Source organism: Meles meles, chromosome 2 (genome assembly GCF_922984935.1).
Source record: "Meles meles chromosome 2, mMelMel3.1 paternal haplotype, whole genome shotgun sequence".
In the NCBI taxonomy this organism is placed as follows: domain Eukaryota; kingdom Metazoa; phylum Chordata; class Mammalia; order Carnivora; family Mustelidae; genus Meles; species Meles meles.
This window is the reverse complement of record NC_060067.1, coordinates 67,169,925-67,193,665: the sequence shown is the minus strand read 5'-3', so window position 1 is coordinate 67,193,665 and position 23,741 is coordinate 67,169,925.

The window sequence follows — 23,741 nt, the reverse complement described above, 5'->3', positions numbered from 1 at the left end:
AATCAGGGCTCCCTGCTCAGATGCCCCTGCTCTCCCATCCCAGCCCTACTCCTGCAAGAGGCAAAAGGAGAACCTCCTCTTTCCTAAAGCACAGGAACGAAAGGACTTCCGGTGGGGCTGACAACCTGACTCAGTTTGTCTTCTGACAGAGGGGGAAGGCGCTAGGGAAGGAGGTTTCTGCTTTGGAGCCATCTGAGCCTGGGCTCAGATCCCTGCTCTCGGGCCCTTCCGAGCAGAGGGAGCTTAGACTCTCTGAGCCTCAGTCTCTTCATCTGTGAAATGGGAACATGACGGCAACAGCCTGAATGTTCGTGTCCCCAAAAGTCACGCGTGGAAACCCTACAGCCCAGGGAGGTGGCCTCAGGAGGCGGGGCCTCTGGGAGGGACTCAGGTCCTGGGGGCGGAGCCTCTGCTGTATTGCACATTCACTGGCACAGCTAGTCCCACCCACCCTCCATCCGTCTCCCGGAGGCCCCGCCTCCTGAGGCCATCACTGGGGCGGTCGGGTTTCCACTCACGACTTTGGGAAAACGGACGTTCAGAATTGTGCTCCCAATTTATAGATGAGGGGACTGGACTCAGGAAGGCTCAGGGACCGAGCCGGGATCTGAGCACAGATGACGAGCAGCCCCAGGCAGGGCTCACCTTGGCAAACAGCCAGGTAAACCCCAGCCCCCATTCCGATGGTAATAGTGGGGACAGCGAGTGCTCACCCAGCTGCTCTTTCCACGCTCTTCCTGGCGGTCCAGGGAGGTGAGGGGCCTGGGCCCACACTCCCTCTACCCACACCTGTTCCCACAGGGCTTGCAGATCGTGACCAGGTGAAGGTGTAGCAGAAATCACTTGAAAAATCATTAATGCACTTTACAGACAACAGAAGGGTCTTATTTTCCTTGTTTTGGCCCTGGACGAATCTAGTCCCAGAGAGACCAGGGCACTGGCCTTGGCCCACCTAGCTGGGAGGGGCCAAGTGCTTGGACTCTGGGGCCGTGATGCAGGCATGACAGGCCCCTCCACTGCTCTGTGCCTGGTGGCCAGACGGGGGGGGGATCCTGCTTGTTGTGCAGTCCAAAGCTTCTCCCCAAGAAGAGACCTCAAATTCCCTGCCACTTTGTATGTCATGGATCCCCCTGTTCCTTCTGTTGTGGGCACAGCTAAGCAGCACCTGAAATCCTGAAGCCCTTTGCCAGGCGGATACAGGCCCCTGCCCTAGACAGCAGCCCCCACTGGTGACGGAGACGGGCACAGGTCACGAGCCCCCAGAGTGGGATGAGCGGTGTCATCAGCGATCAGGGCTGCAGACTTGGGGCTGCCTGAGGGGAATAAGCATCCGGCAGTACAGGTGAGCCTGAGTTAGACACTCGGTGCCTGCGTGGCCTTGGAAGGAAGGAACAACGGACAAAAACTAATAGAAGCACAGGACAGGTGCTTCCTAACTGTGGGTACCCCGTTCCCTCCCCAAGCCCCAAGGGCGAGCACAGGGAGAGGTCACCACCAGCACATCCCATGGTGGCTTGCTTTGCTGGGGAGGGGTGGGGAGGGCAGTCTCCCCAAACCATGGGAGTCAGCAGGGGCCTGTGCACCCCTGGAAGAAGCATTCAACTTTTTTTTTTTTTAATATTTTATTTATTTGACAGAGAGAAGGAGGAAGCAGGCTCCCTGCGGAGCAGAGAGCCGGACGTGGGGCTCGATCCCAGGACCCTAGGATCATGACCTGAGCCAAAGGCAGAGGCTTTAACCCACTGAGCCACCCAGGCGCCCCCACCCCTGGAAGAAGAAGGGCTGGCTCCCGCCTACTGTCGCATCACTGCCCCATCCACGGGGCCCAGCGGCCGGAGTCCAGTAGGGGCAGCTAACAGACCCCAGTGCACAGTGAGGCCAGGGTTGGAGAGGAGCAAAGAGGGGTCCCCCAAGCTCTTAGAGGCGCTCACATCTAAGCAAGAGCTGTGCTCGGATGGTTAGCCAAGTGAAGACCGTGGAATGTTTTCAGCAAAAGGGATCGTAGGAAACTGAGAGGCACCCTACCTGGTAAGGAACTGGGCTTGATTCTCAAGGTGAGGGGGCTCCTTGTGCTGCTGTGTGTTGCTGTGCTGGCAGGGTACAGGGGAGCCCCCAAGATACCCCACTTGGCCCAGAGAGGAGACAGCAGACCCCAGCCTGGGCCCCAGCAGGGAAGGAAGGTCACGAGTCCCATTTCACAGATAGGAAGACTGAGGCCAGCTGTGGCCTCCTCCTTCCTCGTGTGGCTTCCTTTGGATTATATTGACTTTGAGGCAAGTCATTTCTTTGTTTTCATACCAGGAAGAACCCTCTTCAGATTGAAATTCCTTCCAGGAACCCTGCTTTCTGCTTCCTCAGGGAACCTGGTCAGACTGCCCCCGTGCTAAGAAAGGACCCTGGGGGCTTCTCACCGCTGTCCCCAGTCCCCTGCACCACTCACTCACCCTGGGCCTCACTCCTGGCCCTTTCGACCAGCCTGGCAGGGAGGAACTCTCACAGGTGCTCTAAAGGATAGAAAAGTTCAGGGCAGGGAGATGGAATTGCCGAGAGGGGGACTGGGGGTTGTGAATGTACCGACGCCAGGAAACAGACGAGGTGACACGTTGTTCCAGCCTCCCAGCGATTGCGGTTACATGGGGAAGAAAGACACCGAGTTCTGCACCCTTAGCTGAGAACGCAGCTCCTGGAGAGCGGGGAAGGTGGGCACAGCGTGCCCCGCACTTATCTGGTTGTGAGCACTAAAAATAGGCTGATCCTTTAGCTGGGGGACCCATGAGGTCCCATTTGGGGCAGGTTTGGATCTATGCACCTGAGAACCCAGGTGTCCAGGCTTCTTACTGAGCTGACGAAACGGAGAAGACACATGAGATGGCGTAGCCCATGTTACATAGGGTCTTACTCTGAACCCGTGTGTGTGCACATGTGTGCATGCATGTGCTGGTAGGTGTGGGTGTGGGCAGAGGGGTGTGGAGGTGAGCGTGTGTGCAGGGGGTGTGGAGGTGAGCGTGTGTGCAGAGGGGTGTGGAAGCGAACGTGTGTACAGGTGTGCATGGAGGTGAGCATGTGTGGAGGGGGTGTGAAGGTGAGTGTGTGCAGGTGTACATGGAGGTAAATGTGTGTGCAGATGGGTGTGAGTGTGGAGGTGAGCGTGTGTGCAGGGGCACATAGAGGTGAGCGTGTGCATGTGGGGGGATGACTTGTGTGCCCAGAGAAAACATGACATGACGTTCACCAAAAGATTCAAGGTCGACTTCTCTAGGAACAGGATTTTTGGCCTGATTCCTAAACATTTTGTGTGATCTCCCGCCTGTTTCTTTCTCCTCATTGTGACGTGCATGTCCCATGTCAAAAACCAAAAACTGCTCTTTTGCAGAGACTCCGCCGCAAGGCTGCCCTCAGCGGAACTGCAGAAACACACGTCAGCTGTTTGTGGTGTTGTCGGTCTGGAAGAGCAGCCGAGGTCCCATCCACTGCGTTCTGCGTTGTGAGGCTGGAGGACCCTCTTCCCGCAGCCTCCCTCCAGGGGGCAGCCCGGCTGGGGGGCCCCAGCAACCCCACGCACAGGGGAAGTTCTGAGGAACACATCAAAAATTCATAATTCAGCCCACACTGCAGAGACACTTGGCGGCAGCAGGTGTCCAAGAAGGAGCCAGAGGGACCTGACAGGGAGCAGACGGGGAGCGGGGCATGCTCTGCTGAAAGCAAGTGACACGGCAGGGAGAGGGGCCTTGGGGGCTTGTGGACAACCCGCAGGCCCAGACGGTGGCCTTGCAGTGTGTTCTTGTCTCTGCCACAGGACACGTCACCCACAGAAACACTGTTTACCGTTTGTGGGTCACAAGTCTGGGCGGCGCTCACAGTCCAACTTGGCGGGGCTGCGACCCACCTGGAGCCCAGTCCCCTCAGCATCCAGGGTCACTCTCAAGCCTGTCCCTGGGACCCTCTGCCTCCAGAGCCAGGAGCACGGCCCATTCCCACAAACAAGCCCTTTGGGAAGAAGGGATGTTACTGATCAGGTCAGGCCCACCAGGATGCCCCTTTCCTTAAAGTCAGGTTCCTGGCCTCGCCCGCATCCTGAGTGAGAAGATGATCCTTGCATGCGCGCAGGGGCAGGACCTTGGGGCCATGTCAACATGTTGCCTCTCACCCCAGGGCAGCCGCCCCCTCTGCCAGCACAGTCCTAAGCATTTAGCCCAGATTAGTAGGGCTGTGGTCAGTGGTCTCCATGTCCACCTCCGGCCAGGCCGGCCAGAACCTGAGGGCGGTGAGCCCAGAGATCAGCAGGGGGCATGGTTGCAAAGCCGCTAGCCTCTAGGCCCTAGCTGAGGAGGCCACGGCCCAGTGCCCTCACGGCTGACTGCCTGCAGTCCCAGGAGCACAGGGTTGCCTGGAAAGCTTCCAGGCCACCTCTTTGCCACTCTTCCCGTGCTGGAGGCCCTCCCGGGAGGGGCGGCTAATGTGGGGAACAGCTGGTGGAGAGGCTCAGCCGCCCTGGGCTTGGCCACTGAGGTATGGAGGCCTGGCTCTGGGCCGTGGGACCCAGGCCAGGCCCCAGCTCAGCAATCCTGGGATGCCACGGCCTGCCCTCAGCCACGCTGGATCCTGTCACTCCTTTTACAGCTGAGAAACCAGGGCCTGAGGGTTCTAGACTCTCCGTGCATTTCTCACTCGATCCTCACATCCACTCTGGGAGAAAGGGGGTATCGTCTGCTTTCAAACATGAGGAAGCCAAGCCTTCACTCCGAAGGCTAGTTAGGACGAGCTTCTGGGTCCCTGTTACATTCACTCAACACGCGTGGACTGGGCACTGGCTCCAGGCTGGCCCTGGCTGGGCCTGGGGGCATGGACGCAGATGTGCTCTGTTCCCTGACTTCCATGGCCCACGGCGGTGATGCGGGTACAACGGGGAGAGGGCAAGGGGGTGAAGGGGGCCCTGGGCCTCACAGGTCCTGTTGCCGGCAGGCCACGTGCAGAACACGCCGGCAGTTTCCTGGGGACCCCCAGGGATCCACCTCTTCTCACATCCCCACCGGACTGCGTGGACCTGCCAGGGGTCTGACTGGTCAAGGCTTGACTCCGCCCAGTGGCCCTGCTCAGTTACCCATGTCCCCAACCTCCCTTGCTCCTTGCATAGCTCCTCAGTCATGTTCACTGGGGTGGCTCCTCCCCCTCCTGCTCAGCACAGATGCAGGTCCTGCCTATCTCCTTGGACATCAGCCTTCACTTGGATACCTCCAGGGATGGGGAGCTCACTACCTTTTATGGTAAGCCATCCCCTATTCTAATGTTTTGCACATTCTTCCTCTTAACCTCAGGTCTTTATACAGGCCATTCCCTCTGGCTGGAGTATTGTCCCTGCTTCACCCAGAGTCCACTGCTCAGGCTGGCTCTGACCCTTCTTCAGGTCTACCTCTAGGAAATCTCAGATCCTTCTTCAGTCTGGGGGATGTGTCCTCCAAGGACCCTAACAGTCCCGTGCCCTGACTGTGATGTCACCACTATGTAATTACCTGCTTACATTTGGGGTACGCCCTCTAAGCTCTGGGGGCAGGGACTACATCATGGCACCACCATGCCCCAATGCCAGGCCTTAAGCCATACCCCGAAGTCCTCATTATTAACTCACATTCTCCACACAAGAAAGCCACACAGGAAGTCATTATTCCCGGTGGGAAGAGAGCCAGCTTCCCTGAAGGCATCCCCCTCCCCAGAGGAGTGGACATCAGTAAGCCAGGACTAAGCAGTCGCTGGCCGCCAGCAATACTGTTCTCCTAGCCAACGTACTGAAAAGTCCTTTACCGCCCCAGCATTATAGACAGGGTACTTGAGTCTCGGGTTTTTAGTGGATAATGGAAATCAGCAATCAGGATTTGGCTCAGCTAGATGGGAGAGAAAACCCAAATGAGCAGAGAAATAAGGTAGAAGTTTTGCCTCTCCAGTAGTAAAGTCCAGAGGGGGAACATCCAGGGCAGAGGCAATGGGCAGTCACAAGATCATCCAGGACCCTGGCTCCGTCCTTTTGTTCCGTCATCCTTACAGAGCAGCTTACATCTTCAAGGTCACCTCCTGGTCCAAAACTGCCACTGGAGCTCCAACCATCACATCCAAATTCCAGGCAGAAAGGAGAAGGAAGGGGAAGGAGGCAGAAGGGATATATACAAATAGCCCAATCCCTTGGAACATTTCTCGGTAGCCCATCCAAGCAACTCCTCTCACCTCTCTTTGACCACGCTGGGTTGCAAGGGAAGCTGGGACATGGAGTCTTCCAATGAGCACATTACCACTGTGCTGATTGCTCACCCTTTTGCTCTCAGCCTCATCCCTGCTCTGTGTCATGGGGACATGTCTCGGGCTCCCAGGCCTGGTGGCCTTCAGGTAGGATCTAGTGGTGGGAGATGTGGCTGGGGAGGGGAGAATCAGACTATCTGCTCTTTCCAGGTTCATGTGGGATCTCTGGACCCCTGCAGTAACAGCTGTAACAGCCTCGGTGCTGGTCCCAGGGGGCCATGTCTGCGGAACTCCACCAGCAGGCACGGACATGGGCTCAGCCGCCAGAGCGAGCAGCCCCGCTCTCAGGGCATCAAGCTCCTGCCACTTGCTCCCCCAGCCTTTCCAGCACTCGGTGACCAGCACCTTATATTAGATCCCCTCGGAAGGACCTGGATCCAGAATCTGGAAGGCTTCTGTTTCCCAGACCAACAGTGGCACGGGATGAAATCAGGTTGTATTGGGAAGAAATCAGGACAGCAGGCAGTGAATGGGCAACTCTCAGTGTCCTCCAGCTGCTCTGGGTCCCCACGCCCAGCGCCCTGCCGTCCCCATTCTGACTCACTGCCTTATTAGGACAGGAGGCCACACTTTGCATTTCGTTTTGTTCAATTTATGGCTGGACCTAAAATAAGCAGTTTCCCTACCGTCACAATCTCTGGTGTTCTGTGTGCTCGCAGACTCTCAGGCCGCTGCCCCTGCCCATGATAAAGGAGACTAGAAAAGGAAAGGCTTTCCCCAGGCTCGGCAAAGAAGATGCCTCGGGCTTGGGAATGCCATCCCCGCAGTGAACTGACCAAGAACAGAGAAGTTCATTTCTTCACAAAAGATGCCAGGCTGTGGGGCGCCTGGGTGGCTCAGTGGGTTGGGCCTCTGCCTTCAGCTCAGGTCATGATCCCAGGGTCCTGGGATCGAGGCCCGCATCGGGCTCTCTGCTCCACAGGGAGCCTGCTTCCTCCTCTCTTCCTGCCTGCCTCTCTGCCTACTTGTGATTTCTCTCTGTCAAATAAATAAAATATTTTAAAAAAAAAAAAAAGATGCCAGGCTGTGTAATCAGGCTCTAGGTTACCAACAGATTTTGAGTGTATCACAAGAAACTTCCAAGAAGATCTCCGATCGCCTGTCGGTCCTTGGAAACCCCACGGCCGGCCCAGCCAGACGGGGGACCACATTATTGGTTGGATGCTCCCAGGAGTAACTGTCACCTCCCCATCAATCAGGCCATGCCAGCGCAAGCTGAGCTCTTTGCCCTGCTGCCCACTGAGGGACAGGCCACAGCCTTTGGTGACTGCACCGCTAGGTTCTTCTGCTACCTCCAGGGTGAGGGGGGCAAAAACCAGCCACTCGGGCCGCTGAACCCACAACACATTTGGACTCAGACGTGCAGGCTGGACATGGGGTGGGGGACATGGGGTGGGGGACACGGGACACCTTGTCATTTTCACCGGGCTACCTCCCCCTGCCAGGTGGGGGAGCACAAAAGAGAAGCCGAGTAAGAGGGAATTGCAGGGGAATTAGGGAATGAATGACTGCTCGTGAGAGCTGCATTAGATGACTGCCGGTGCCTTCCCATGCCCCGGGCGTCCCCTGCCACGTGTGGTGTGGCCGTGGCCTCCTGCTTCCAAAGGTACAGCAGGCCCTGTGGGGGCTGTTTGCCGATGATGGGCCCAGGGCCATGCTGCCTTCAAGACCCAGATTCCTTGAGGGCCTGGAAGAGCAGCTGGGGACCCTTTCTGGAAGGGTTCCGTTCAGCCATATATCCTGCCGTTCAACACCCCATGCTGGGTCCCCGGGGCAAGGTAGGGTGCAGGAGGGCACAGACTTGGTGCTCCCCTGTTCAGCAGTGGGGTTCCGGGTGCCTGTTCCATGGGGCTGTCGACTGGACAGAATGACAAAGCCCCCTCCATTCCTGCAGGGGTGTTTACCGTCTGGGCCTGCACATAGCTGTGCTCAACAGGCCGACAGAACACGGCCAAATCTGAGATGAGCAGGTGGTCTGGGGGCAGAAGCTGGGGCGGGGTGGGCAGGCAGGCAGCGTGAGGCCAAGCTGGAAGACAAGGTCCTGGGGCGTGGGCGGGCCACCTGACTCCCTTCACTGGCTGGTGTGCTGGCAAACCCGCTCCCAGGAAAGCCAAGAATGAAGAGCCCTGATCTGTAGCCCTTGTCAGTTTCAGTGGGGCAAACACACCTCTGTTGGCTGATTCTGAACTGGCGACCATTTAACAGTTGCTTCCCATGTTCCTCAGGACTTAGCATCTGTCCTCCAGAAGATGAAGGCCATGCCCCCAGCAGCATCCCCCAGCCATTCGTTCAGACCATCCATCCACTCGACTCCCCAACTCTGTGACACACAACCTTCATGTGTCCTCAGCAGCCAGGCTCCTAGCTGCCTCCAGAAGGCTTTTCCAAACCATGAGATGTCCCAGATTCCTTGAGGGGCCCATGTCGCCAGAGGGCTAGGTCCCCTGCTCAGGGAAGGACCCCTCCCAAGAGGAGACTGTTTGCTTTGTGTCCCTCCTGGGTCCAAGGGAAGGAGGAGATGCACCTGCATCAAGGCCCCCACGCTGTCCCAGGTCTCTGGCTGCACACTCGCCCTCCGAGCCCATTTCACAGGTTAGGAAGTAGAGGCTCCCAGGAGTGAAGGGTGTCCACTTGGGCTTGACGGCAGAGCCAGGATCCCAGCCTGGGGCTGCCTGGCTCCCAAGCTCATGCTCTTCCCTGCATCCCTCTGCCTCCCAGAGGGAAAGGAGAGCAGAGCCTGGGAGTGAGTGGTCGGGCTCTGGAGCATAGCCAAGCCACACCCCATCCTGACCGCCCAGCCCACGGGATCAGCCAGTCCCACAGTCTGACCCAGCCGCGGCACCAGGCAGCTACCTCCACTCTGGGCTGCTTAGTCTCGGCAGTCGCCTAGGTTCCCACTATCATGCTGCCACCCCTGCCCTGACGAGGGTCCCCAGACGGCCAAAGCCCCCGTGTCCGCCACAGGCCAGAGCCCACTGAGGGCAGCCCTGTTGAGCCACCTGCTTCCAGCCATTTCTGTGATGACCAAAGCCTTGGATGGCTCCCAGAGGCGCTCCTGGCTGAAGGTCAGCTTCCCTGACTCAGGGTGTCTGGGGAGAAGAGGGACCCATGTCATGGAGGCCGGGGTAGCGGGGGTCTCATTGGACACATCGCCCAGGGTTTACGGGCTCCATTGAGATTTCAGTTCTCCCTCACGAGCCGAGAGGCAGTGCTGCTGTGTGAGTGACCTGTTTGAAAATGTCACAGAGAGACAGGACTCAGGGGAGCAGGGAGGAAGACAGCGAGGCAAGAGTGGGGAGCAGGGCCTCATGGGCAGGCACAGCCCCAGTGAGAGATCGGGAGGCTGGCTGCGGGATGTCTGCAGAGCCGAACGCTGTCGTGAGGATCGGGAATTGCACGAAGCCGCGAGCAGGCAGTGGACTGTTGTCCGAATGTCCACTCAATCCCCCCACCGTGCCCCAGGAAAAGGTTACCGCTCTTGCCATCCACAAGGGCTTTGGGACGATTCCAGCCCCTCAGTCTGCAGGCCTACCTCCTTTGCCGTGACCTAGGCTGGTGGCCTGCTGCTGGGACACACCCAGCACGACCCCATGGAAGTAGGACAGGAGAGGAATCCAGATGCCTGGCACTATGACCTCCATGTCAGCCACGGCAGGTGCCCAGGGTCTGACCTGGAGATTGAGCCTGGACCCCCCACTGCCCAGCCTCAACCTCCAACATTCTCTCTGCCTGGCTCCTGTTGGATCTCCTTTCAGGCCTCACATGCTGTCTCCCAAATCCCCAGGACCCTGTTGCTGCTTCTCCACCCTGCACGTTTCCTCCTCCCACCGGCCTCCCCCTGAATGTGCTCTGGGCTGGACTGTTTACAAGGGCAGGTTTGCTGTAGCAGTGCTCCCGGAGGACAGTGCTCCCAGAGGTCGGTGCTCTGGGAGGGCGGTTCTCCTGGAGGGTGGTGCTCCTGGAGGACAGTGCTCCTGGAGGGTGGTGCTCCCAGAGGTCAGCGGCCACGCCTGCTCCCCTAGTCCAGGGCACCCTGCAGAGCTGCACTAGGGCTGGTTCACTGAGCTCCAACAATGGAAACTTCCCACTGCTTCTGTGCAGAAAGGGACAGAAGGTCACCTTGGAGTATCTCTGCTTGGCCATTGAAGAGTCACCTGAACCGCTGTCCATAGCTTGTTATTGAATTCCAGCATAATTAAAGAACAGCATTGTGTTCGTTTCCGGTGGACAATATGATGACTCGATTCTGTACATCACCCCATGCTCACCACCAGTGTGCTCCCCAGTCCCCACCACCTCTCTCAGTCACTGCCCCGCCCACTGTCCTTCTGGTGACTATCTGCTTGCTCTCTTTAGGTAAGAGTCTATTTCTTGGTTTGGGTCATTTTCTCTTTGTTCATCTGTTTTGTTTCTTAAATTCCACGGATGAGTGAAATCACATGGTCTTTGTCTTTCTCTGATTGACTTATTTCGCTTAGAATAATACCCTCTAGATCCATCCACGTTGTTGCAAATGGCAAGATTTCATTCTTTTTGATGGCTGCATAATATTCCTGTGTGTGTGTGTGTGTGTGTGTGTGTGTGTGTGTGTACCACATCTTCTTTATCTATTCATCTGTTGATAGACATCTGGGCTCTTCCCTTATCTTGGCTATTGTAGATAATGCTGCTATAAATGTAGGGGTGCATGTGTCTTTTCAAATTAATGTGTTAATGTTCTTTGCATAAATACCCAGTAGTAGAATTGCTGGGTCATAGGGCTGTTCTATTTTTAACATTTTGAGGAAACTTCGTACTGTTTTCCGGAGTGGTTGCAGCAGCTTGCATTCCCACCAACATTGCACGAGGGTTCCATTTTCTCCACATCCTCGCCAACATTTGTTGTTTCTTATGTTTTTTATTTTAGCCATTCTGACTGGTGTGAGGTGGTATCTCATTGTGGTTTTGATTTGTATTTCCCTGATGCTGAGGGATGTTGAGCACTTGTTCATATGGTCTGCTGGCCATCTGGATGTCTTCTCTGGAGAAATGTCTGTTTGATGCCTTCTGCCCATTTTTGAATTTGTTAAAAAATGATTATTTATTTTGGGGGTGTCGAGTTGTATCAATTCTTTATGTGTTTTGGATATTAACTCTCTCTGGATATGTCCATTGTAAATATCTTCTCCCATTCAGTATGCTGCCTTTTTGTTTTGTTGACTGTATCCTTTGCCGTGCAATAGTTTCCATTTTGATGTGATCCCAACAGTCTGACTAGAGACAGAGGTCACGTACCTCAGCGGTGGCCCTACCCCACAAGCCATGCTGCATGGGGTTAGAACCTGCCATACTGTGAGAGTGCATGGCCAGTCCTCCTATCTGGCCCACTTCCTCCTGGTACCCACCTGACACAGTTCCCAACATCTGGTTTGCCTCAAGCGTTGTTCTCAATTCCTCCAACAACCCATTGGGACAGGGATGTTCTGAGCAATCCCATGGGCTTCTTGGTGCTGCCTGACCCCAAGCCCCCTGTGTCCTTGAGCGAGGCACTCCCATCTGGGCAGGGATGTGAGCTGGGCTGGACGCCCGCACCCTGCCTGCCCAGCATCCAGCCCACATTTCAGGCCAGAATTTACCTGGTGACTCATCCTTGCCATTGGCCACTACCTTGGTGAGGTATGGGTCAGGGACCTCCCCTTCCCTGCCTGGCAGAGAGGGCTCACAAGAACCAAGTCAGGTTACCCACTGCTCTCCCAGGACGGTTCTCCCGGATCTACAAAGCACTGTGCACTCATAGTGAAACTGTCTCAGAAGTCACACTGAGTCACTCCAGCCTCCAGCCCTGCCCCCCCCCACCCTCTTCAGAGCAGGGATCCTTAGCATCTCCCTGGCTTCTGTTAATGTCTTGATAAGCTTCCAGCACATTCCACTTTGACTTAAGTTTTCCAGAGCAGTTCCCATTATTTGTATTTTTTAAAAGATTTTATTTTTATTTATTTGATAGAGGGAGAGAGAGGCAGGCAGAGGGAGAGGGAGAAGCAGATTCCCCACTAAGCAAGGAACCCAATGCGGGCCTCAATCCCAGGACCCTGGGATCATGACCCGAGCTGAAGGCAGATGCTTAACCGGTCATGGTGTCTTCTCTGTGGGGTCTGTAGTTCTCATTTCAGCTTGATCAACACCTCAAGTTGGGTTTGGACCCGCAGCTGCCAGAGAATGTGCCTTCTCCAGAGAAAAGGAGGGGGAGTAGGGCCTTTGCTGTACCTCAGAGCCCTTGCCAGCACAGCCACGGTCCTCAGCATGTAAGTCAGCCCTGAAAAAAGACAAGGAAGTAACAGCCTCCCTTTCCTCCTTATCCCCCTGCCTACTGCTCAGCCCTGGTCCCTGGCCCTGCTCCCAGAGGCTCCATGCAGACGTGGTTATGGGGAGCCCCAGAGGGACGGGGAAAGGCCCAGCCCAGTGCCTCCCTGTGGCCTTAAGCTGGGCTGCAGTCAGGGCCCACCCACCTGTTCAAGTCTCATCTCCCATGATACATCTCCACACACCTGATTACAAAGAATTTCCTCTTTCCTGTTCTCAGCTGAACAACTTCTCTCTCAGGACCTTCCAAATGCAGTCCACCTGCAGAGATGGTACTGTCTTAACCAGCACCCAGGGAGGGTGGGGCCAGGGCAAGTGGCTGGTGGGTCTGAACAAAACAGAAGAGCTAGAAATTGGCCCCAGGCACTGAGGTTCCAAAACCACTAACCTTAACTGACTCCCATGGATGAGGGAGACATGGGACCCAGGAAGCAGCAGAGCCAGTCCAGGAGGGGAGCAAAGACAGTTGCAGAAACTTGCAGGGCAGCAGACTTGAGGGGCAACCTAGCTAGGGTGGAGCTGTAGGTAGAAGGCCCCAGGGAAGAGGCTTTAAAAAAGGACCAGTAGGTAACTTGATGCACTTGGCTACAGTGTAGGGAGTTTAGGGATAAGTTAGTGATAAGTACATGAAAAAGCAAGCAAATGAAAAATACAAGGCAAGTGCCAACTCCAGGCAAGCGAGAAGGCTGGAAAGTCAATATAATCATGGTCTATTGCATGTCCGTAGGTGAGAGGCATTTACTAGGTCATCACACCAACAACACTGAACACTGACTAAACCAAAACTGTGCTGCAACTTCTGGGAGGGGACGTAGAAGGGAGGGAAAAGAAGAAATATACCCTGTTTCCATAGGAGGAAGCCAGGAATAGTGTCTACAGTTAGGAGACTGAGAAATAGCAGCACTTTTCAAGTGGGGGAGGGAAGATGGCATGGCAGACACACAGCCAATTTTGCCAATACCCAGCAAGACTGAACATTTTGTGAGATTTTTACCTAGCAAAGCATCAATATTTTCCATAAACAGGGTGTTTCATTTTCCCTGTTTGGATTCTATGAAGCCCCAAGAAGGAAGATGTGTCCTAAGGGTGACAGACTAAAGTCAATAAAGAAATGGACAGTCTTAGCCATGAGCACAGCTTTCCTGGGGCCTCTGGAACATTCTTCCCAGCATCCAGAGCCATGGCCAAGGTTGTGGACACTTGGGGACCATGGCAGGGCTTGGTCCTGAGAAGTTGGGTCTGGACCTGTTCCCTGATGACCCTAGTCTCAGGAGCAGACCTGAGAATTGGCCCCTCCCACAAACCGAGACCCTGCCTCATCCCACCTATCCGGGTTGCTCCTAGCAGGAGAAGACAGGTGGCAAGCTCAGAAGAGGTTCCCAGCTGCTGGACCTCACAACTGGGTGGAGGGTGTGGGTGAAGCAGCATGGAGAGTGGAAGAAAGGTTTGCAGGTGGGCAGACCTGGATCTAGCCCTGGCCCTGCTGGGGGCTGCCATGGGTCCCAGGCAACACTACTTCCTTTTGAGCCTCTTCTTTTCCTGCTGTGTTAGGGGTGCCCCCCTAGGAAGCCACAGAGGACTGGAAGGGCTCATATGGGTAAAGCCAAGCAAGTCCATGAGGAGCACACAGCCTTCACATCTCTGCGTCTTGGGTCCATCACATTTCTGAGCTTGGCATCTGGAGGAACTTGGCAAATGTCTAATAAGTGAATGACTTAATGAATGGACAGGTGAGTGAATGAATGAAGGGCTAGAACCAGGCAGCCAGACTTCTGGTCCAGGAATCTTAATGGCATCCTTGTTGCTACCTCAGAAAGAACCTCCAAGTGGCTTTCACTTCTTTGATTGTGAAATTCTATAATTTCAATGAGCACCGTTCTTCAGAAATCGCCAGAAGGAAGCCAGTGCTCCCTGGCCCTCAGCATTTCCCTTGCACTGGATGGCTGACTGCATCCAGCTAACTCCAATCTGAGAAGTGTGGGAAGATGCATGAGTTGTCAGGGTTCAGGATAAATCATCCAAGACCTAGGTTGGAAGTGGGCAGAGCTCACAAAGGCCCTAAGTCTACGGGCCCTGAGGACCACAGGCCATCCTGCTGTGGAGGTCCCCACCCGTCTCTCTGCTCAAGGCCAGGAGCCGGCTGAGGATTCACCCCTGCACTGAGGGTCTTCCAGCCAGCTGCAAGCACAGAACGTGCATCTGCTGCTTGGCCTCCCTGCCTGCTGTGGAGGGGGTCTTTGCCTGGTGCTTGTGCCCACAGCCTCCTCTGCTTGGGGAGGAGAGAACTCCCTGCTTCTCTTCTGTGTCGTGTTTTCCACAAGTAGGTCTTTCACTACACTATTCAGAATATATGGAGGTTTCGGGACTGGCTGGGTGCCTGTCTGTCCCTTCTCCTTCAGGCCCATGACCGTGCTGTCCACCCGGAACTTGCTGCAGATTTTCCCACTGGCCCTGTTCTTCCTCTTATTTACCATTTTTACCTTTTTTTAAAGATTTTATTTATTTATTTGACAGAGATCACAAGTAGGCAGAGAAGCAGGCAGAGAGAGAGGAAAGGAAGCAGGCTCCCTGCTGGGCAGAAAGCCTGATGTGGGGCTTGACTCCAGGACCCTGGGATCATGACCTGAGCCGAAGGCAGAGGCTTTAACCCACTGAGCCACCCAGGCGCCCCCCATTTTTACCTTCTTATAACCTACAGGTTTGACCACGTATCCAAATTTTTTTCCAACTCATGTTGAACGACTACACAGAAAATCTTGCCTCCTTCTATCCTGGGACCTCTGCGTCAGTCTGTTGCCAAGAGATTCCTTGAGGGATTAACTAAGGCTTATCTTATCTTTTTTCCTTCTTCCCTTTTCATATTTTATTTTTTCTTTACAAGCTGCTCCAACATTGCCTGGCCAGTGACTTGTTTAGAGTCGTATTAGCAATCGGACCCCCGAACCTCGTCTATCAGAGCACACATTGGGTCTCATTCTCCCGGGAGCTCAGCTGGGGGCCGGGCGGGGGCAGGCGTCGGCACAGTCACCCCGGGGTCCGGGGCTTGGTGATGTGTGTGTCAACACCCAGCTGGTGGAGGGAGCGAGAGGGATAACACACAGCTCTTCCCAGCTGCTCAGGCCCGACTTCTTGGAGCTTTCTGGTGCAAAGGGCAAGGAAGGCAGAGTCTGGCGGGTACGACTTGCAAACCCAGCTCTGCCTTTGTGAGTCACTCCCTTAGATTCTCTGAACCTTGGTTTTCTAAGTGTTCTTTGGTAAAGACCGCAGACCCTGAGAAGTGACAGGGACAGAGAGTGTGAGCTGTGGTCACATGTGACTGAGTGCCATGTGGGCAAGGAGGGGCAGGGAGGGAACGAGTGGATAGGTTGGAGGGAGAGGAGGGGAGACAGGATTTGTGTTGGGTGGGGCGGCAGGGAACAGCTCCCTCTGGAAAGAGTCAGAAGCTTGGCCTGTCTCAGAAGCCCCACAGGCTGGAGGGAAGGAGAGATGACAGGAAGGTAGGGAGTTTTCAGTCGGGGAAGAAGCAGCTCCTGGGGTTGGGCACCTGGCTGAGGGAGGTGGAAGGAAGAAGCGGGGGCTACACAGGGGAGAGCACCAGGCACCATCTGTGCTGGCCTCCTGGGCTGTTTCCTGCTGTCTCCCAGGCGACAGGATCCACTGCACTAACAACAAGGCCCCAGAAGCCCACAGGTGTCCACACCTCCCTCTCCCAGTCCAAGGAGCCTAAGTCTCTGGAGCAAGAGACAAAGCTAATTGCTTGGTGGCCTGTCCTCCCACCGTCTGGCCTGCACTCAGCGTAGCTCCGGGAGATGTGCAGCAGGTCAGGCAAACCCAGACTGAAGAGGGGACCCCTGAGAACCAGAAAGCCCCCAGAGACATCATAAAGAGGAAGGAGCTTGGATCCCGACACCAGGGGCTGTTCCTGAACCCCCAGGCCCACTCCTGAGCTGCCCATGTGTAGACAGTGTGCTAGGATGGAGGACTTGGCTGAGTGGAGACCACCTCTCCAGACCCAGACTGGCCACTGGGTGGTGCACACAGGACAAGTCACATCCAAGACTGGAAACGGAGCCCGTGTTAAAGATATTAAACCTCAACCCAAAGAAACTGTGGGAGACTGTGGGCTGGACCCAGCTAGATCCATCCCCAGTTACTACAAAAATATGGACATTCTCCATAGTATTTAAACAAGACCCAGAGTCATATAACATAATACTCTAAATGTCCAGGATACAATCCAGAAGTACTTGGCATACAAAGAACCAGGAAAATTTCAACTTGGTGGGAGAAGACCACCAATAGACAGGAAAGCCACGAAAACTCAGATGTCAGCACTGTCTATGACAACTTGAAGGCAGGATCATAAAACTAACCCAGGAAGAGAGCATGAACACGACTGAAATGAAAGAAGCGATTTAAAAAAAAATCTCAGCAAAGAAACACAAGATGTAAAGAGGAATCAAATGAAAAAAGTAAGGCTGAAAAGTACAGGAATCAAAATGTTAAACTCATTGTAGGGGCTCGATGGTCAGAGAGAAATGACAGAAGAAGAAACTGGTGAATTTGGAAATAGAACAACAGAAATTACCTGGTATGAACAAAAGAGAACAAAAGAGGTTAAAAAATGATTACAAAATCCAATCCCCTTTCATGACAATAACACCTAACAAACTGGGCACATGAGGGAACTTCCACCACCTGATAAAGGGCATTCACAGAACACCCACAGTGACCATCACACCCAGCGGTGATAGGCTGGCTTCTTCCATGAAGATCAGGCCACTTCCATTCAAAGTTGTACAAGGGCTCTAGCCAGGCAATGAAAGGAAATTACAGGCTCCAGTTTGCAAAGGAAGAAGTAAAAGTCTCAGGTGACGTGTGACATGAACTTATGTAGAGAAAACCCCAAGAAAGAAATGAAAGCAGAGCTAAATAAACAGGAAGACATCATGTGTGCCTGGACTGGACGGCTTTGCTATTTTGTTCCGAAGGCGATATTCCCCAGACGGAGCTATGGCTTCTGTGCAATCCCTATCGAAAGTCCAATTGCAGAGATGGATATGCTGGTTCTAAAATTCATCTGGAATTGAAAGGGAGCCCAAATAGCCAAAGAACCTTGGAAAAGGGAGAACAAAGCTGGAGGATGCACATCCCTGATTTCCAAACCTACTAACAAGCTAGCTTCATCGGAATGCCACAGGGCTGGCATCACGATAGACACAGACCCGGGCACACGCCCACACAGCTGTAACTGGCTGACCTTCTACATGGCTGGTGAGACCATTCAGTGGGGGAAAGAACTGTCTTTTTAATAAATGGTGGCTGAACAATTGGATATCCATGTGCAAAAAAATCATAAATTGGGACCCCTACCTCACACCATATATAAAAATTAATTCAAAATTAATCCAAAGACTTTAAGGTAAAGGTTAAGACCATAGAACCCTGGGGAGGAAACACAGGTATAAGACTCTGTGAACTCTGATTTGACAAGTTTCTTAGCTATAGAAGCAAAAGCACAAGCAATAAAAGAATGACTAGATCAGTTGGACTTCATCCAAATTAAAGACATCCACTGCAAAGCATATTCCCAAGAAAGTGAAAAAGAAAAAAAACCACACAGAATGGGACAGACTGTTTGCAAATCATGTGTCTGATCAGAGTCTGGTGCCTAGATTATAACAATAAAAACACCAAGGATCCAATTTCGACACTAACTAAGGATCTGAATGGACACTTCTCCAAAGAAGACATATGGAGGGCCAGCCGGCCCACGAGAAGGTGCTCACGTTCCTCGTCACCGGAGACATGCGGAAGCTCACACAGCATTACTCCCCGTAGCCAGGTGGGGGAAGCGGCACGTGTGTGCACCAACCCACAGGCAGAGCTTTTAAGTGTGATGCGTCCATACAAGGGAATGCTTCTTAGCCACTGGAAGGACACGGGCCTCAGCCTTGAGGACGTGGGACTCTGAAGAAGAAGTCGGGCACTACAGGCCACGTGTCCCTGGTCTCGTCCACCAGCAATGTCCACACCTGGCAGAGCCACAGAGACAGAATGCAGACAAGGGGCTCCGACTCTGGAAGAGGGGGCTGGGGTGGTGACTCACAGGTATGACGTTTCTTTCTGGGGTGGGGACGAATGTTGTGGAAGCAGACTGCTAATGGCTGCCCAACACTGGGAATGTACTAAAAACCATTACACTGTACATGTTCCAACAGTTTAAAGGGTGGCTTGTGTTACATGAGATTCGTCTCAATAAAAGTATAGTTAAAAAAAGAGAATTAGCGGCTCAGTTGGTTAAGCATTCAGCTCTTCATTCTGGCTCTGGTCACCATCTCAGGGTCATGAGATCGAGGCCCAGGTCGGTTTCCCTGCTCAGCTGGGAGTCTGCTTGAGACTTTCTCCTCTTCCCTCTGCCCCTGCCCCTCCGTCCCTGTGTTTGCATGAGCTCTTGTTCTCTCTGTCTCTAAAATAAATAAATCTTTAGAAAAAGAAAAAGAAAAAAAGAAAGACGCGAGTACCATTTTGGAGACCTGAGGAAGAGCAGAAGGTCTCAGGCGTGGTGGGAGAGGGGTTGGCGGGCATCAGGAGGGACAGCGGCTGACAACTCGCCACACTGGGCGAAAGACACCCACGTGAAACAAGGCCTGTGTCCTCCCCTGGGTGAACGGAAAACCAGCCAGGCCATGTGCCCCGACATCGCTCCCCCAGTGACAAACAGGGATGGCCCCAAGGGTTGTGTCTCATTCCACTCACATGATGTCCTGGAAGGACAGAGCCGCCGGTGTGGGGCGGTGTGGGGGTGGTGTGGGGGCGGGTGTGAGCGCCGCGGACAGGGCCCCGCACCATCTGAAGGGGTTCTCTGGGGGACGGGCTGGTGTGCTCACACAAATCCACATGTATGTTAAAACCCACAACACCCTGCGCCCAAACAGCCACAGGGCCTCTGTGAAAATTTAAAAAACAAAACCTATAAACTTAAAAACAAAACTTTCATAACAACCTGGGCTCAGAGGAGAGACGCCCCTGGGACCCAGATCAAGAAAAAGTGGGTGGTCCTCCCGGTCAGTATTTCGGCCTAGGAAACATCACTTACACACACGTGGGACTGCGCAGGTCCAGAAGCCTGGCCTCCACACCCACGGAGTCAGGTCGCTGCATACCAGCTCCCAGAGCACAGAGGCCCAGACACGCAGCCACACGCATGCACACACACTCACACATGCACACACATTCACAGGTATACTCACATGTGCACATACACACGCACGTGTTCACAGAGCACAATCATGCATGCACATATGGTCTCATTTGCTGGGACGTCACTTTTGTGACGTGGCTGCAGAGGGCTTTCCTTGGGGTGGGGAGAACGAGGGGGAGCAGGGCTGGGTTGGGAGGAAAAAAACGCAATCTCTAAGCACACCCCAGTGCCTCGCCCACAAAGCCACCCCCAGTCCCCGCAGCCACAGGCTCTCTGCATGCCTGTTTCCTCAGCTCCAAAACTGGGAACAGAACGTCAAGACAGAAAGAGGAGGTGTCCAGGCCGCAGCACCCAGGGGACGAGTATCAAGCCTCGGTGACTGTCCTCACTGCTCCATGCACCCTCATGCTCCCCAGGGACAGCTAGACGTGGCTCGAGGGAGCTTGGTCCCCACCCCTTCGCATGCGTGTCTGCACAGAGCTGCGGGTCTGGCATGGAGAGGAGAGCTGCGTCCCAGTTCCCCGGCAGTGGTTTCTCCCCTAGCGGTCTGCAAATGAGGAAGTATCTCGCAGAGGACCGTGTCCAGGGTCAGTGGGGGTGGGGCTCCCTGGATGTCGTCCCTGCTGTGCTGCCTGGGTCTTCCTGAAGAATGAAGCCTATCCCCGGGGCAGCCACGTAGACGCAGCCGGAGCAGGCGTGAGTGGCAGGCAGATGGAGACCCGCCCCAAATGTTTGCCACGTTGGGGGCTGACTGGCGCAGCACCAGCACCCCGCGCACACTCCCCCAAGCACGCCTTTCCAGCGCTGACCTTGCTCCTCCCTGGAGGCCTTGGCCTCGCCCGTGAAAGAAGAGTCCAGACGGGCCGACATCCCGGGAACACAAACCTTCCTTCCTCTGAAACTTGGAATATTTGAGATTCCACAGGATGCCCCAATGAACTTTTCCAGAAATATTTCCTGAGCAGCAAATTCTTGACCCTCCTTTGAAATGCGTCTTCCTTCTGCCCTGCTTTTCTGCTGCCCTTTGCCAATTCCATGGCCCAGAAACCTCTCCGGTTCACAGGGAGGCCTGCGCGCTTTTCAGCTGCCTTTACTGGAGGACCCTCAATGAAAGGCTGAGTTTTTAACCTCTGACTGTCTCGAGCCTCTATGGAGATGGATTCTGAAAGTGTCACCACCCACAAAGCACCTCCCACTAGAAGCCCTCCTGATTACCACCCAACCCTGGGGCAGGGACCTGGCTAGAGACACTTCTCCTCTTGGCCAGCTCCTATTCATCCCTCAGTACACATCTGTGTTCTCACGGCTCCCAGGCAGACTTCTCCCAGGCCAGGTCTGTCTTTGGTGCCTCCACTGGGCTCCCCCAGCGTCTCTTCTCCCCTCTGTCACAGCAGAAACCGCCCAGAAACACCATCCAACAAACTGGGGTCAGTCAACACAGTTCAAAACCCTGCTTCTCTTTTAGCTGGGTGACCTTAGGGAAGTTCCTTAACCTCTCTGAGTTCAGTTTCCTTGTCTATAAAACAAGATGCTAACATAGCCTCTAAGGATGTCTCAGGTGTTCAATAAGGTCATCTTTACAAGCTTCCTGGCACCATAGAAGGACGCTGTCGCTGACCATTGTCGCGGCTGCTGTGTTGGCTGTGGATGTGTGGCTGTTTCTCGGCTCCCCGGCTTCCCCGCTGCACCCAGTGCTCCTGGGGTCAGGAACCAAGTGTGGCCTGTGGGGCTGTTTGCATCTGCTGATCAGAAAAGCGCAGCCGCTCTGTCTGAAGACAAGGCTAGGACACAGGGAGGATTGCTGGAAGGAAGAGCAGCTTGGGCTTGGCGAGGAAACGGGGCTCCAGTCCACGTGGCCACCCCGTTCCTTCCAGAGCATTCCTTTTCGCAGTGGAAAGTCAGCCCTGGCAACCTCCCCTGCCGGAGGCGGAGGCACAAACACCAGCCAGGAGAGGGCTCCTCCAGATGGGCTGGGGAACATCTCAACAGCATCCCGGCCCAGCGTGCTCTCCATCCCACTGCAGCCGTCCGGACCCCAGCACACAGGGTGGGACTGCTCAGTGTGGGAGGCCTGGCTCACGCCGGGGACACAGCCAAGCAGGCTCTACGGGGGGACCCAGACCGGACACTTTCTCTCCTGAAAATCAAAACGAGGAGGTTGAAATGTTGAAAAACCACCAGTTTTTTCAACAAGACCTCCTTAGCCCTTTCTGTGTCCAGCCCTCAACAAAACATGGAGGGGTTGAGGGGAGTGGGGTTTGGAGACCCAGCCCCTGCCGTCCAGCTGGAATACCACCCACATCCTGCCTGCGATGCCGATCCCATCACCAGGATGGGAGCCAACAGGGCACAGCGTGTCCCCAGAGGGCCCATCCTCCTCACGCGCACACCAGGGGCTACCCTACCCCCGGCCTGCCACCCCACCCAGCCCTTTGTGTCGGAGGCTGGGTGTCCTATGGCAAGGAGCCCGTATATGAATGCACATGGTCCTTCCGTTCACTCATCTTTCTGGGCCTCAATTTCCTCATCTGCACAATGGGGACATGAACATTACCCCCCTCACAGGGATGGTGTATGGATTATCTCTGGGAGCAAAGAAGTCTTTTTTTTTTTTTTAAGATTTTATTTATTTACTTGTCAGAGAGAGTGAGCACAGGCAGACAGAGCGGCAGGCAGAGGCAGAGGGAGAAGCAGGCTCCGTGCTGAGCAAGGATCCCAATGTGGGACTCGATCCCAGGATGCTGGGATCATGACCTGAGCCGAAGGCAACCGCTTAACCAACTGAGCCACCCAGGCGTCCCATGGGAGCAAAGAAGTCTTAATTAGCCATTCATTTTCGCCCTGTCCAAGATCTGTTGGAGCCAAGTGGGAGACCAAAGAATCAGCCAGAGGAGAATGGAAATGCATTATTAGCTTGTTGCTTCAAAGAGAACAAAAGGCTGGATTCAGAAGAAGGTAGCTTGATTGTGTAGCAATAATCACTTCCTAACAGCAGGCCCTGGGCTTAGGCTGCCGCCTGGCCAGCCAACAGTAGGGATCCCCAGCAAGCCTCCACAAGGAGCTGTCCCCAAGCCTGGCAGCCGGGAGGAGCCGCCACCCTGCACACCTGGAGTGGCCAGAGGGCGCAGAAACTGTGCTGAGTGCGAGGTGTGCTCCCGTGGGGAAGGATGCCGTCCTCCGGAGGGGGCCCAGCAAGGCTGGAGGCCAGAGTCCAGGAGGGTCCAGGAAAAGTCCCTCCTTGGGATCCTGGGTGCGGGAAGCTGCATTCTGCCATCCTCGTCCCATCCATATATTCACACACACGGACAGGGTGTAGACAGAGCCAGGCGGGGACTTGGGGCAGAGTGACGGCTAGCTGTCACAGCGCTGGCCACCGGTAACTTCTCAAGCCTAAGTGCGTGTGTGTCAGGCGTGGGGCTGGAAGCTGGAGACGCAGCAGTCTTCAGAGCACAGGTGGTCCTGCCGCCTGAGCCTCCAGCCCCTGTGCTCCCGGCTGGGGGTATCCGGTGAGCCAGCAGCTTCCTACACCCCAGTTCCCTGCAGGGTCCTTGAAGGGACGCTGTGAGATAGTGACAGCCCCATGAGCGTCCCTTCTTTTTCCCCTACCTCGTCCCGTCCCCGCTCCCGGAGAATGGTGGGTGTTTGCAGATGTCTTCGATCCAGAGGAAGTTGCCTTCCACTCCTAGTCTGCTGAGAAATTTTACCAAAAACAGGCACTGGCTTTTGTAAAAGGTTTTTTAGCTTCTATTGAGATGATCCTGTGGGTTTTGTTTTTTTTCATGTTTTGCTTGTTAATGTGGTAAATTACTCTGATTGCTTTTTTAATGTTAAACCGACCTTGCATACCTGGCATAAATTTGCTTCGGTTGTAATATATTAACCTATTTACATATTATTGGATTCAATTTGC